This window comes from Puma concolor, chromosome E2 (genome assembly GCF_028749965.1).
Source record: "Puma concolor isolate L17-30 chromosome E2, mPumCon1.1.hap2, whole genome shotgun sequence".
Classification (NCBI taxonomy): domain Eukaryota; kingdom Metazoa; phylum Chordata; class Mammalia; order Carnivora; family Felidae; genus Puma; species Puma concolor.
The window spans coordinates 14,823,629-14,839,317 of record NC_141681.1 but is presented as its reverse complement, the minus strand read 5'-3'; the positions used below and the strand labels follow the sequence as shown (position 1 = coordinate 14,839,317).

The window sequence follows — 15,689 nt, the reverse complement described above, 5'->3', positions numbered from 1 at the left end:
TAGACTAATTTTTTTTCTCAAAACTTCCCTTACAGAAGGGAGCATGAAGTTATCTTGCAAGGTTGGGGGCAGGAGTATACCATAACCAATCTACAGATTACTAAGAGAAATTTTCCTTACCCGGAAGAGGAACTTCAGGTCTCAACCCTGCCAATCACACTGACTTAATTTCCTTTGCAAAAATAAACATCAAATGCCCACATTTAGTGAGTTCACGCTAAAATTTACCTTTTAATTTTCTTTGGCAAATCCAAAAGGAACATACAACAATAGAGATAATAAAGATTTGTTTCCTGTAGGCCACCACTGCCAATAATTTTCTGAAAGTGTCCGGTTCCTCTTTTCCTATACCACCTTTGCCCCATCCCCTGAAGATCTGTCCAGAAATATTCAGGAAAACTTGGTGGTTTACACAAGATGTTTTATCTTAACACGTACATATAATTCTATCCAGCTTTAGTGAATTCTACTCAGATTTCTTAAACTTGCGAGTTTCTTTCGTGTCTACATTTTGATAGAGGAGTCAAGGACATACTCAAGCATTAAAAAAAAACCGCAGACTGGACACATTTCAAAAGATACAAACAAAGACAAAAACATTCCTGTAAACGTGTGTGTGTGTGTGTGTGTGTGAAGGTTTCCTTTTTTTCTTTCCTCTCTTCAAAGTAACTATTTTTTTAATTTTTAAAGTTTATTTATTTTGAGAGAGCAAGCGAGCAAGGGAGGGGAAGAGAGAGGGAGAGAGAATCTCAAGCAGGCTTCGCACTGCCTGCACCGCACACAGCCTAACATGAGGTTGTAACTCAAGAACAGTGAGTTCATGACCTGAGCTGTGCTCATCAGCCGCTTAACTGACTGCGCCACCCAGGCGCCCCATAAAGTAACCATTACGCAGCTTTATAATTCAGCTTCCTATGGAAGACAAAGGATGATATTTCTGAGGTGTCCATTACCTCCAGGGTGTTTCTAAATAAAAAGAACCCCTGTGCCTGGTTGCTTCCAAACAAGATTAAAATTCTCACCTCCCGTCCCCCCCCCCCCCCCCCCCCCCCCGCCCCGACAGCTTCCAGATGCTTCGCGATGGCAGTGGCAGGTGAATGCGTTAGAAAGTCTGTGATTTCACCTTTCTTTCTAGGCCAGAGCACCGCCTATAGGGTAACTGGCCAGTATCACAGACCAGGAGTCACTCCACGTCCCACCCCAGTCTCTAGTTGCCAACAACTCCCAGACAGCTGGGTAGGAACGGAGTGGGGAGGAGAAACACCTGGCTGCGTAGGCGCTGTTGCGAGCGCGAGCGCGAGCGCCACGCTGCTCCAGGCGCATGCGCCGTCGGGGGGCGGAGCGAGGCACGAAGGGCCGCTCAGGGCGCAGGCCCAGATCCCTGAGAGGTCGGCAAGGGTGGATCCCTTCCTCAGATGCCGGTTTTATTCCCAACGTCGGGCCTCGGTTTTGTTTCCTCCTTTCGCGTCTTTCCCGGACCCGCGCCCTGTGGAGAGATTCTCTTCCCCCTTTACCCCCTGTCCTGGCCGCACCTGGCAGGAGGCTTCTCGGAAGCTGACACATCATCCCTAGGTATTGTAAATACCTGTTAAATAAGTGAATTGTACATTTATTTCTTTTCCCAGCTCTGGGCCAATCCCAGCCAGTCCGATGAGTTGTGAAACAGAAGCAGAAATTCCCAGTAGCTGTTGTCAACTGACAACAAAAGTGTGGTCCCTGGAACTTTTCTCCAAAGAATTGTGTCCTTCAGAGTCCCTGGTACCTGGCATATATGTTTGGATCCCTACTCAGCCGGATAAATGAATCCACCGCTATGTTCCGCACACTCCGCACATTACTACAGTAGGGGCTGTATTTTATGTTACGTAATGTTATATTATTATTATTTTGAGGAGGGGCTGTATTTTAAGTACCCTAAAAGTCGAATTATTGAATCCATTGGAGAACTGAGTTCCCAGTACATCTAATTCATACTCTCATTTGTTTTAAACAGTTTGGGTATGTTGACCAACAAGTTTCATAGGGTGTCCTAGAATCTACAAATCTGGATGCTCTTTGTGGGTCAGATTGTTAAACAGCATCTTCCAAAGAGGCAGTCACTTTCTGACGTTACAATTGAGGTATATTATGTAGGATGCGATGCTACTTCTGCAAAGGAAACAAGGAGAAGAACTAGCAAGTGTTAATTTTTGTCAGCGTTTCAGGCATGGAAAAGAATTCTTGCTCTTTGAGACATTGACTCATTTGGTAATTGAAATGCAAAGTACATTATGTAATTCAAAGTACATTATGCCTTATTTATTTATTTATTTATCTAAGAGAGAGTGGGAGCAAAGGAGGGGGGCAGAAGGAGAGAGAGAGAGAGAATCTCAGGCAGACTCCTCTCTCAGTGAGGAGCCCAATGCAGGGCTCAGTCTCACAATTGTGAGATCATAACCTGAGGCTAAATCAAGAGTGAGATGCTCAAGTGACTGAGCCACTCAGGTGCCCCACTTTATGCCCCATTTGAAAAATAAAGCCACAGGAGTTTTTTGCTTTGGCAGCATGTATACTAAAATTGGAACAATACAGAGAAGATGAGCCTGAACTTAGTCCAAATTCAACAGCACATTAAAAGGATTATACACCGGGGTGCCTGGGTGGCGCAGTCGGTTAAGCGTCCGACTTCAGCCAGGTCACGATCTCGCGGTCCGGGAGTTCGAGCCCCGCGTCAGGCTCTGGGCTGATGCCTCAGAGCCTGGAGCCTGTTTCCGATTCTGTGTCTCCCTCTCTCTCTGCCCCTCCCCCGTTCATGCTCTGTCTCTCTCTGTCCCCAAAATAAATAAACGTTGAAAAAAAAAAAAAAAAAAAAAAAAAAAGGATTATACACCATGACCAAGTAGGATTTATTCCTGGAACTCAAGAATGGTTCAACATATGAAAACCAATCAGTGTAATACACAACCACAACAAAATAAATCATGAGGGGTGCCTGAGTGGCTCAGTCACTTGAGTGTCAGACTCTTGATTTTGGCTTATGTCATGATCCCAGGGTCGTGGGATGGAGCCCTGTGTCAGGATCCATGTTGAGCATGGAGCCTGCTTAAGATTCTCTCTGCCTCTCTTCCTGGCTCATGCACACTGTCTCTCTAAAAAAAAAAAAAAAAAAAAAAAAAGAGAGAAGGGGGTGGCGCCTGGGTGGCTCAGTCGGTTAAACATCCGACTTCAGCTCAGGTCATGATCTCACAGTTTGTGAGTTCAAGATCCATGTTGGGCTCTGTGTTGACAGATCAGAACCTGGACCCTGCTTCAGATTCTGTGTCTCCCTCTTTCTCTGACCCTCCCCCATTCATGCTCTGTCTCTCTCTCGAAAAAAAAATTAAAATTAAATTAAAAATTTAATAAAGGGCAAAACAGCACAATTGTTTCTGTTGATGCAGACAAAGCATTTGACAAGATTCTATACTCTTTCATGACAAAAACACTCAAGCTAGAAATAGAAGGAAATGATATCAAACTAATAAAGGCCATCTATGAAAAGCCCATAGCTAACATCATACTCAATGGTAAAAGGCTGAAAGCTTTTCCAAGGATGCCTACTCTCACCAATTCTATTTACATCATATTGGAAGTCCTAGCCAAAGCAAATAGGCAAGAAAAAGAAATAAAAGACATCTAAATTAGGAAGGAAGCAGTAAAATTATCTCTATTATTACATGACATGATCTTATATGTAGAAAACCCTAAATATTCCATAAGAAAACTACTAAAACATATCAACTATACTTCAAAAAAATAAATATGAAAAAAGTAAAATCACACAAAAAAATACCTATACCTACTAGAACCAACAACTGAATTCAGCAAAGTTGCATAGCAAATCAACCCACAAAAAGCAGTTGTGTTTCTATACGCTAACAACAATCTAAAAAGGACATTAAGAAACTAATTTCGGGGCGCCTGGGTGGCTCAGTCGGTTAAGCATCTGACTTCGGCTCAGGTCATGATCTCGCGGTCCGTGGGTTCGAGCCCCGCGTCGGGCTCTGTGCTGACAGCTCGGAGCCTGGAGCCTGTTTCAGATTCTGTGTCTCCCTCTCTCTGACCGTCCCCTGTTCATGCTCTGTCTCTCCCTGTCTCAAAAATAAATAAAACATTAAAAAAAATTTAAAAAAAAAGAAACTAATTTCATTTACAATAGTATCAAAAAGAATAAAATACTTGGGAATAAACCTAACCAAGGAGATGAAAGGTGAAAAGATGCTCACCAATCATCAGAGAAATTCAAAACAAAGCAACAGTGAGATATCACCTCATGCCCATTAGGATGATTACTATGGAAGGAAGGAAGGAAGGGAGAAGGGAAGGAAGGAAGGAAGGAAGGGAGAAGGGAAGGAAGAAAGGAAGGAAGGAAGGAGGAAAAAAGGAAGGAAGAAAGAGAAGGGAAGGGAGGAAAGAAAGAAAAAAGAAAGAGAAGTGTTGAAAGGTTTGAAGAAATTGGAACTGTTGTTCACTGTTGGTGAGAATTTAAGATGGTACAGCCACCATGGAAAATATTAAAGCACTTCCTCAGAAAACTAAAAATTGAACTACCATATGGTCCAGCAGTACTACTTCTGGGTATATATCCCAAAGAATTGAAAGCAGGGTCTGCAAATGTATGTTCATAGCAGCATTATTCACAAGAGTCGAGCAGTGGAAGCAATCCAAATGTTCACTGATGGGTGAATGGCTAAACAAAGTGTGGTGTATACATACAGTGGAATACTATTCAGCCTCAAAAAAGGAAATGCTATAACATGGATCAACCTTGAGAATATTATGTTAAGTGAAATAAGCTAGTAACAAAATGACAAAAATGTATCATGATGCCAAGTATAGGAGGTATCTAACGTAGTCACTTTCATAGAAACAGAAAGTAGAATGGTGGTTACCAGGCATGGGTGTGGGGGGGAAGAAGGTTTATTGTTTAGTGGGTATAGAGTTTCATATTTGCAAAATGAAAAAGTTCTGGTCATTTGTTTTACAACAATGTGAATAAAGTGAACATTTGTGAACTGTGCACTTACACTTAGAAATGGTTAAGATGGGGGACGCCTGGGTGGCTCAGTAGGTTAAGCATCTGACTCTCGGTTTCAGCTCAGGTCATGATCTCACGGTTTATGAGTTGGACCCCTGCAGCAGGCTCTGTGCTGACAGTGTGGAGCCTGCTTGGCATTCTCTCTCTCTCCCTCTCTGCCCTTCCCTGCTCGAATGCTCTCTCTCCCTCTCTCTCTCTCTCTCAAAATTAAAAAAAAAAAAATGTCCATAGCAGCATTATTCATAACAGCCAAAAGATGGCAACAATCCAAATATCCATCAGATGATGAATGGACAAATAAAGTGTGATGTATCTATCCATACTATGGAATATTACCTGGCAGTAAAAAGGAATGAAGTACTGATGCATGCTACACTGTGGATGAACCTTGAAAATGCTGTGCTAAGTGAAAGAATCCAGTGAAAAAGACCATATTTTGTGTGATTCCATATATATCAAATGTACTGGATAGCCAAACTCATAGAGACAAAATAAATTAGTGTTGCGTGGAGTTGAGGGTGAGGGTGTAATATGGGGGGTGGAAGGTAGAAAGTGCATACTTACAGGTACAGGGTTTTTTGGGTGAGGGGATAAAAATGTTCTCAAATTGATTGTGTTAATGGTTGCATAACTTTGAATACAGTAAAAACCATTAAATTTTACACTTAAATGGGTGAAGTTTGCAGTATGTGAATTGTATTTCCATACACTGTTTTCCTTTTTTAAAGGTACAAAGAAATCAGATTTCAGGAAGATCAATTCAAATATTTGTTTGGCATTTAAAGGAATTTTAAGAAAGGTAAGAAGCCCACGAAATTACCACCTTCATTTATCTGTTCATGATGAGAAATAGTAACTTTTGCTCATGTTAACCATATCCACAAAGATTGTGACATTATTTTAGACATTAGCATTCTAAAAAGTATAGCACCATTTTTTATTAGGGAGTCCACACTAGGTATTACTTAGTTTTAAAATTTTTCTTGCTGTTGTAGAGGGACACCTGGGTGACTCAGTTGGTTAAGTGTCTCACTCTTGACCTCAGTTCAGGGCATGATCTCTCCATTTGTGACATCAAGCCGTGCGTCTGGCTCTGCTCTGGCAGTGCAGAGCCTGCTTGGGATTCTCTCTCTCTCTCTGTCTCTCTCTCAATAAAGAAATAAACATTAAAAAAAATGAAAGTAAACATTTTCTTAGGAACTGGAACTAGATTGGGGTGACTTCATCATTGTTGTTTCATCTTAGGATACAAAGTGTTTTTTCTTGATTCTGGTATTTTATTATAGAAACAGGGCAAAACATCAGTTGCGCTTCCACACTGGGAAGAATAAGAAATTTCTAGTGTGGGAATGCAAGCTGGTGCAGCCACTCTGGAAAACAGTGTGGAGGTTCCTCAAAAAACTAAAAATAGAACTACCCTCCGACCCAGCAATTGCACTACTAGGTATTTGTCCAAGGGTACAGGTATGCTGTTTTGAAAGGACACATGTACCCCAATGTTTATAGCAGCACTATCCACAATAGCCAAAGTATGGAAAGAGCCCAAATGTCCATCGATGGATGAATGGATAGAGAAGATGTGGTATATATATATACAATGGAGTATTACTTGGCAATCAAAAAGAATGAAATGTTGCCATTTGCAACGACGTGGATGGAACTGGAGGGTATTATGGTAAGTGAAATTAGTCAGTCAGAGAAAGACAAAAATCATATGAATTCACTCATATGAGGACTTTAAGAGACAAAACAGATGAACATAAGGGAAGGGAAGCAAAATAATATAAAAACAGAGAGAGACAAAACATAAGAAACTCTTAAATATGGAGAACAAACAGAGGGTTACTGGGGGGGTTGTGGGAGGGGGGATGGGCTAAATGGGTAAGGGGCATTAAGGAATCTACTCCTGAAATCTTTGTATATGCTAACATGGATGTAAATTAAAAAAAAAAAAATTAAATAAAAATAAATAAAATAAAAATAAATAAATACCTACATACATAAAAAGGTAAATTGGTGCCATTGGTACATGGTCTCCAGCCTCACAGGCCCTCAGCATTGTTTCAGCAATCCTTTTATGAATACTGGACCAGTGTCTTCCTAGAAGCCTTGAACTGAAGATGGCAGAGATGTCTATTAAAAGGAGCTTGATGGGGTGCCCGGGTAGCTCAGTCGGCTAAGCGTCCGACTTCAGCTCAGGTCATGATATCATAGTCTGTGCGTTCTAACCCCACATTGTGCTCTGTGCTGACAGCTCAGAGCCTGGGGCCTGCTTTGAGTTCTCTCTCTCTCTCTCTCTCTCTCTCTCTCTCCCCCTCCCCTGCTCGCACTCTGTCTCTCTCTCTGTGTCTTAAAAATAAATAAACATTAGGGACGCCTGGGTGGCTCAGTCGGTTAAGTAGCCGACTTCGGCTTAGGTCATGATCTCGCAGTCTGTGAGTTCGAGCCCTGTGTCGGGCTCTGTGCTGACAGCTCAGAGCCTGGAGCCTGTTTCAGATTCTGTGTCTCCCTCTCTCTGACCCTCCCCTGTTCATGCTCTGTCTCTCTCTCTCAAAAATAAATAAACATTAAAATAAATAAATAAACATTAAAAAAAAAGATCAAAAAAAAAAAAAAGGAACCATCCAATCCCAGGGGTTCTCATCTGCTAACTCCTCCCTTTCTGACGCCATCTTATCCATATTTCAGTAACCATAAGTTGATGATTGATTCCCTGATGTACATCCCTAGTCTAGACTTCTGAACTTCTGACTTGCACATCCAACTCCCTCCTACCATCCACTTGGAGGTGTAAAAAGTACCACCAATTCTTCATATCACTCATATCTTCCAAATCTGGCCTTTGTTCACTGTTCCGTCTCTCAGGAAATGGCATCTCCAGCTGCCCAAGCTAGAAACCGAAGAGTCATCTTCAACACCTCCTTCACTTGCATTTGCCCATTTACTCCCAATACCCCTTAGATCTGACCACTTCCATCCCTATAGACTGCTCACTCTAATCCAAATTATCACTGGCTACTACAGTCTCTTAATGACCTCTATTCTGCCCAGCCGTCCTCTCAACATTGCAATTAAAGTGTTTCTTTTGTTTGTTTGTTTTTAAATTTGAAGTCAGATTTTGTCACCTGCCTAAATAGTAACTTTCCATTGCTTTCAAAATTCAACAAAATTAGAAACTTTTAATAAAAAAGAATCTTTCAAAATGGACAATGGACAATAATTTGAAAAAATACTAAATGTAGTGAATGTGACCAAAAAAGGCGGGGGGGCTTGCATAGCCTTCAGGGTCCTGCATTGTCTGACTCTGTCTACTTTCCTCCATTTTCACCTTACACTAGGCACCTGCTAGCTTTGGGGGTTTTCCTGCTGCAAAGTCCTTTTCCCTCTTGCCATAGGCCTTTTGTTCACACTCTTCCCTCTGTCTGTATCATTAACCTCTATTCATTTTTCAAAGTACAACTCATAGAAGTCTTCTGTTGACCCTCAGCTTTGGTCAGCTTTCTTTTCCTCATTGTTCTTACCTCCTTTTGTTATTATATATTCCCTTGAGTGGTTTCAACATTTGAGTAACCTTCGTCTCCTTCATTAGGCTGTAAGCAACCTGAGTCTAGGGACTACCGGTTTTTGCTGATCACTTCAAACAGCAATTAAATTCTGAATGAATGAGTTACTGCCAGTGCTGTGACAAGAGTGAATGGTGCCTCTTTACTACCTTTAGGTATGACCATCCCCTTGGAGTTATTGTAGATCACAGTCCTGTCTCTTAATCTTTGGGGGATGCTGCAGAGGAAGAAGCACCCACCAGCCAAGAGCTTATGCTCTGGAGGCAGGGTGATCTGGGCCTGTCTGGTCTCTGCCATTTGCCAGCTGTGGATTCTTGGGCAAGTCCCTTTGTTTCCCTGAACCTTAGTTCCCAGTCTCTAAAAGAGGGTTACCCCTTACTTCATAAGGTTGGTTGGTTTTTTGTTGTTTTTGTTTTTGTTTGTTTGTTTGTTTTGGTTTTGGTCTGGTTTTTTTTGGTTACACTCACTACATTAATTTTTTTTCAAAAATATTATCTAATACATTGTCCATTTTGAAAATGTCTTTTTTTTCCATTTTGAAAGTATCTAATATTCCCCATCCAATCGAAGTTCATCCATTTCATTTTGATGTCCTATCTCTTTAGTCTTCTTTAATTGAAAGCAGTGCACTTGTCTTTAAAAAAATGTTGGTCTTGGGGCGCCTGGGTGGCGCAGTCGGTTAAGCGTCCGACTTCAGCCAGGTCACGATCTCACGGTCCGTGAGTTCGAGCCCCGCGTCAGGCTCTGGGCTGATGGCTCAGAGCCTGGAGCCTGTTTCCGATTCTGTGTCTCTCTGTCTCTCTGCCCTTCCCCCGTTCATGCTCTGTCTCTCTCTGTCCCAAAAATAAATAAACGTTGAAAAAAAAAAAATGTTGGTCTTTAGGACGCTTGGCTGGCTCAGTCAGAGGAGCATGTGACTCTTGATCTCAGGGTCCAAGTTTTGAGCCTCATGTTGAGTGTAGAGATTACTAAAAAAAATAAATAAACTTCAAAATTTTTAAAAAGTTTGCCTTTTATGATGTTGACAGTTTTGAAGAGTCCAGGCCCATTGTCTGGCAGAATATCCATGTTCAGTGCTTGATTGCTGCCTCATGATTAGATTCTGGTTAAACATTTTTTTTTTTTTTTTTTTTTTTTTTTTGGCAAGAGGACCATGTCAGTGATGATGGGTACTTCCTAATACACTCCACCAGGAGGCATGCAATACCAGTTTGTCCCATGATTAGTGATGCTGAATTCAATCACACAGTTAAGGTGGCATTAACCTAACAGAGTTGTGAAGGGGGGATTCCATGAAGAAATGTACCCAAAGAGTCTGGCCCATAAACCTTACTTCTTACCCATTCCTCTTCAGTTTTCACTTTGGGGCAAATAGACAACATTTGCGACTATACTTTCCTACCACAAGCGCCTCTTGGTGGGACTGGTAGTTATCACTAATTTGAGACTATTGTTTAAAGAATATTTTATTATGAAACTTTCAAACATACAGAAAAGTGGAGAGAGTAGTATAATGAATCTTAATGTATTCATCACCCTGTTCCCAAAATTACCACCAATTTGCCAATTCGTTTCCTCCTTTTCTTTGCTGGTGCATTTTAAAGCAAATCCGAGATATGTAAATTCATCCATAGGTACTTTAGCATGCTACATCATTAATAGAGATTATGTATATATGTATGTATACTTATACGTACATATATTTATACACACATACAACACAACCATGGTACCATTATAACATTTAACAAAATTAAAAATAATCTGTTAATGTCATTTAAGAACCAAACCATATTCAAAGCTTTGGAATTACATCTTTTATTTTTTAAGTTTATTTATTTGACAGATACAGAGACTGTGAGTGGAGGAGGGGCAGAGAGAGAGGGAGAGAGAGAGAGAATCCCAAGCAGACTTCACACTGCCAGCGCAGAGCCCAGTGCATGGCTCAAACCCACGAACCCACGAGATCATGACGTGAGCCAAAACCAAGAGTCAGACGCTCAACTGACTGAACCGCCCAGTTTTATTTTTTTCAGCCTCTCTTCTTTTTCTTAACACACAGATCCCCAGGTGGAAGCACTGGACAGACTGTTAGACAAATTTTGATCTCACCTTTTGTACATATATTTGTCTCTCTAGGCAAGAGATATGCAGTTAAAAGCACAGATGAACCAGTCTGTGGAAGTGCAGCCCAAGAATTTGTAACTTTGAAAAGCACCCAGGTGATGGAGACTCGGCCCATAGCTGCCTTAGAAGTTAGAAATGAGAGGAGAAATGAGAGGAGTGGTTAGAGAGTGTCAGAACAGTTTGTTCATGCTTTCGTCCTGGATTTAGCATGTTGTTGTGGAATTTGGCCAGTCAGCCATAAGGTATTTATTGAGCATCTGCTATGCAGACAAACAAGGCAGAAACATCCTACCCGAAGAAGGAAGACAGAAAATAAACATGCAAATAACTAAGACACCTGTAGGTACTGAGAAGTGTTATAAAGAATTGTGAAAGAATGAAAAAAGACCCCAGTTTTCTTTGTTTAATCTTTACCTCCTTTCCTTCTTTTCTTCTCTCTCTCCTCTGCTTTCCTCTTTTTCCCCCTTTCTACCTCCCCTTCCCCTGAAGCTTAACTAGCAGGAGGTGACTCACAGGGCTTACAAAGATAGCTCTCAAAAGAACTGTTTCAAAAGCTACTGAAGTAAGATTGCACCAACAATCATGAGAAAGAGGCATGAAAACCCCAACATAACCCACTCATTCCAGCTGCAAATGGCAGCCGTTACCGACAAAGAAAAATGGCACCTGGGGCAGTATCATAACCATATGCCCCTCCTCTGTGCCTTATATATAAGAATTCCAATCCTGCTTCAGCTCAGGGAGTTAACATCATTTTGAGGGGCTACCTGACACACATTGGCTAAATATCTGAGTCACTTTAACTATTTTTTAACTCTTTTTATAGTTAAATATTTTTAACTATTTTTTTAACTCTTGACAGAATAGAGAAGAAATAATTGAAGGGGGAGAGACTTGTGGGAAAGTGTGTCTAAGGAGGATTCTAAATAATGTTGAGACTAAGTAATGAGAAGATCAGCTTCAGATAATTTGGGGTAAAATGTTCCAAGTAGAAACCACAAGTACAAAGGCCAGAAAATTGATAGAAAGAGCATGTATAGGAATGAATGAATGGAGAGGAACTGTGTGGACTGGGAAACCCCTGGAGGTTTCTCTTTTGTTTGTTTGAATGGCTTTATTGAGGTGTAATTCATATACAATTCATCCATTTAAAGTATACAATTCTGTGGTTTTTAGTATATTCACAGAATTGTGTGACCATTACCACCATCAATTTTAAAACATTTTTTATCACGCCCAAAAGAAATCCCATACCCATTAATATTCACTTTCTACCTTCATACCCCATTCTCACCCCCCAGTCCTAGGCTATCCTAGTCCTAATCTATTTTCTGTCTGCATTAATTTGCCTGTTCTGGACATTTCATGTAAATGGAATCATACAATGTATGGTCTTTAGTGTTTTGTTTTTTTCATGATGTCTTTAGCATGATGTTTTCAAGGCTCATCCATGCTGTAGTATTGTATCCGTACTTCATTCTTTTTTATGGCAGAACATTACACTATATATGTATGTATTCTCTCTCTCTCTCTCTCTCTCTCTCTCTCTCTCTCTATATATATATATATATATGTATATATACTACCATTCATTGGTTGATGTATCCAGATGTATCCATTCATTGGTTAGTGAACCCAGATGAACATCTGGGTTGTTTCCACTTTTTGGATATTATCAATAATGTTGCTATAAACATTCATGTACAAGTTTTTATGTGGGTATGTGTTTTCATTTTCCTTGAGCATATACCTATGAATGGAATTGCTAGGTCACATGGTGACTCTGTTTAACCTTTCGAGGAACTGCAAAACATTTATTATGTCTTTTTGACTTTAGCCATCATAGTGGGTATCTCATTGTGGTTTTGATTTGCAATTCCCTAGTGAATAATGATTTTAAACATCTTTTCGTGTGCGTATTGGCTATTTGTATATCTTCTTTGGAGAAATGTCTATTCTCCTCCTTTGCCCATTTTAAAATTGGATTCTTCTTCTTTTTATTGTTGAAGTGTGTATTCTGGATACAGTTTCCTTTTCAGATATATAATTTGCAGATGTTTTGTCCCATTCTGTGGGTTATCTTTTCATTTTCTTGATGGTGTCCTTTGAGCATAGAAGTTCTTTAAAAAATTGTTTTAAATGTTTATTTATTTTTGAGACAGAGAGAGACAGAGCATGAGCAAGTGAGGGGCAGAGATAGAGGGAGACACAGAATCTGAAACAGGCTTCAGGCTCTGAGCTGTCAGCATAGAACCTGATGTGGGGCTCAGACCCATGAACCGTGAGATCATGATCTGAGCTGTAGTTGGACGCTCAACCAACTGAGCCACCCAGGTACCCTGAATATAGAAGTTTTTAATTTTGGTTAAGTCCAACTCATCTCTTTTTCTTTAGTTTCTGGTGCTTTTGATGTCATATCTAAGAAACTATTGCCCAACCAAAGATCATGAAGATTGACTTTTATGTTTTCTTCTAATAGTCTTAACTCTTACATACAGGCCTATGATTCATTTGAGTTAATTTTTGTATATGGTGTGAGGTAGGAGTCCAGCTTCTTTCTTTTACATATGGATATCTAATTGTCCTAGCACCATTTGTTGAAAAGACTATTCTTTCCCCATTGAGTGGTCTTGGCATGCTTGTCAAAGATTATTTGACAATATATGCAAAGGTTCATTTTTTGGCTATTTCATTGATCTATTTGTCTTTATACTAGGACCATATTGTCTTAATTACTATTGCTTTGTAGTAAGTTTTGAAATTGGGACTTTTTTTCCACAATATTTTAGGATCAGCTTGTCAATTTCTGCAAAGAATCCAGATGAGATTTTGGATTGTTTGCTAGTATATAGAAATAGAATTGGTGTAAAGATAGAATAAACAGACTAAATAGAATTGGTGTATATATAATACATTTTGTGTATAGTATATAGAAATAGAATTGGTGTTTGTTTATTGATCTTGTATCTTGCAACCTTGCTAAACTCCTTTATTACTCCTAATATTTTTAATGGATTCCTTAAGATTTTCTTTTTCTTAGTTATTTTATTTTATTGTATTGTATTGTATTGTATTGTATTGTATTGTATTGTATTGTATTTAGAGAAAGAGCAAGTAGGGGAGAGGGGCAGACAGAGAGAGAGAATCTTAAGCAGGCTCCATACTTAGAGGTGTGCTCAATCCCAAGACTCTGAGATCATGACCTGAGATGAAATCAAGAGTTGGATGCCCAATCAAATGAGCCACCCAGACACCCCAGAATTTTCTATATGTAAGATCATGCCATCTGAAAATAGAGATAATTTTACTTCTTTCTTTTCAATCTGGATGCCTTTTATGTCTTGCCCAGTTGCCCTTCATAGCACCTCCAATACATGATGGATAAAAAAGGTGAGAATAGACATTTTTGTCTAGTTCCTGGTTTGTTCTTTTACCATTAAGTTTGATGTTATCTGTGAGGTTTTTTTCTTAATGTTTATTTATTTTTGAGGGACAGAGACAGAGAGGGAACAGGAGAGGGGCAGAGAGAGAGAGGGAAACAAAGAATCAGAAGCAAGTTCCAGACTCTGAGCTGTCAGCACAAAGCCTGATGCGGGCTCAAACTCACTAGCCATGAGATCATGACATGAGCTGAAGTCAGATGCTTAACTGACTGAGCCACCCAGGTGCCCCTATCTGTGAGTTTTTTTTTTTTTTTTAATTTTTTTTTCAACGTTTATTTATTTTTGGGACAGAGAGAGACAGAGCATGAATGGGGGAGGGGCAGAGAGAGAGGGAGACACAGAATCGGAAACAGGCTCCAGGCTCTGAGCCATCAGCCCAGAGCCCGACGCGGGGCTCGAACTCACGGACCGCGAGATCGTGACCTGGCTGAAGTCGGACGCTTAACCGACTGCGCCACCCAGGCGCCCCTGTGAGTTTTTAATAGATGCCCTTTTTTTCAGTTTGAGGAAGCTCCCTTCTACTCTTAGTTTATTGAGTATTTTTAATCATTAAATGCTTTTGGATTTTGTCAAGTGCTTTTTTTCTTGCATCTATTGAGATAATAAAATGATTTTTGTTTTCTATTCTATTTATATGGTGTATTACATTACTTGATTTTCTTTTTTAAACTTTTTTTTAATGTTTATTTTTATTTTTGAGAGAGAGAGGGAGACAAGAGAGTGAGTGGGGGAGGAGCAGAGAGAGAGGGAGACACAGAATCCAAAGCAGGCTCCAGGCTCTGAGCTGTCATGTCAGCATAGAGCCTGATGCGGGGCTCTAACCCATGAATCATGAGATCATGACCTGAGCTGAAGTTGGACACTCATCTGACTGAGCCACTTGGGTGCCCCCATTACTTGATTTTCTGATGTAAAGTCAAGCTTAAACTGCCCAGCTAGCTTAGTTGGTAGAGCATGAGACTCTTAAAGTCAAGCTTATATTAGTGGGATAATTCCCACTTAATCATGGTGTATAATCCTTCTTACATGTTGTGGAGCTTCAGTTGATACTAGTATTTGTTGAGGATTTGCATCTATATTTGTAAGAGATATTGGTAAGTAGGGGTTTTTATAACATGTTTTTCTGGGTTTCGTCTCAGAATAATAGTGGCCTTATACAACAAGTTGGCAGGTATTTCCTCCTTTATTTTGGAAGAGTTCAAGAGGATTCAAATTAATTCTTTAAATGGTTGTTGGAATCTATCAGTAAAGCCATTTGGGTTTGGGATTTTCTTTGTGGGAAGTTTCAAATTACTGATTCAATCTCTTTACTTGTTATAGGTCTTTCAGAGTTTTTATTTCTTTTTGAGTTAGTTTTGGTAGTTTGTGTCTTTCTAGGACTTTGTTCATTTTGTCCGTTATCTAATTTGTTGGCATATGGTTGTTCATAGCACTCCTTTATAATCTTTTTTATTTTTATTTAAAAAAATTTTTTTTTTCAACGTTTATTTATTTTTGGGA

General features: G+C 39.9%; 1 long non-coding RNA gene across 1 annotated transcript in view; it reads left to right on the top strand.

The window, feature by feature from the left end:
- Window positions 1–1,353: 1,353 nt before the first annotated feature.
- The window catches only part of LOC147573394 (uncharacterized), a 40,555-nt gene continuing 26,219 nt past the window's right edge, over window positions 1,354–15,689 (top strand). Inside the window, exons 1-2 of the long non-coding RNA XR_015244713.1 lie at window positions 1,354–1,572; window positions 5,785–5,855. This is a non-coding gene — a long non-coding RNA (uncharacterized LOC147573394). The remainder of the gene's footprint in view (window positions 1,573–5,784; window positions 5,856–15,689) is intronic.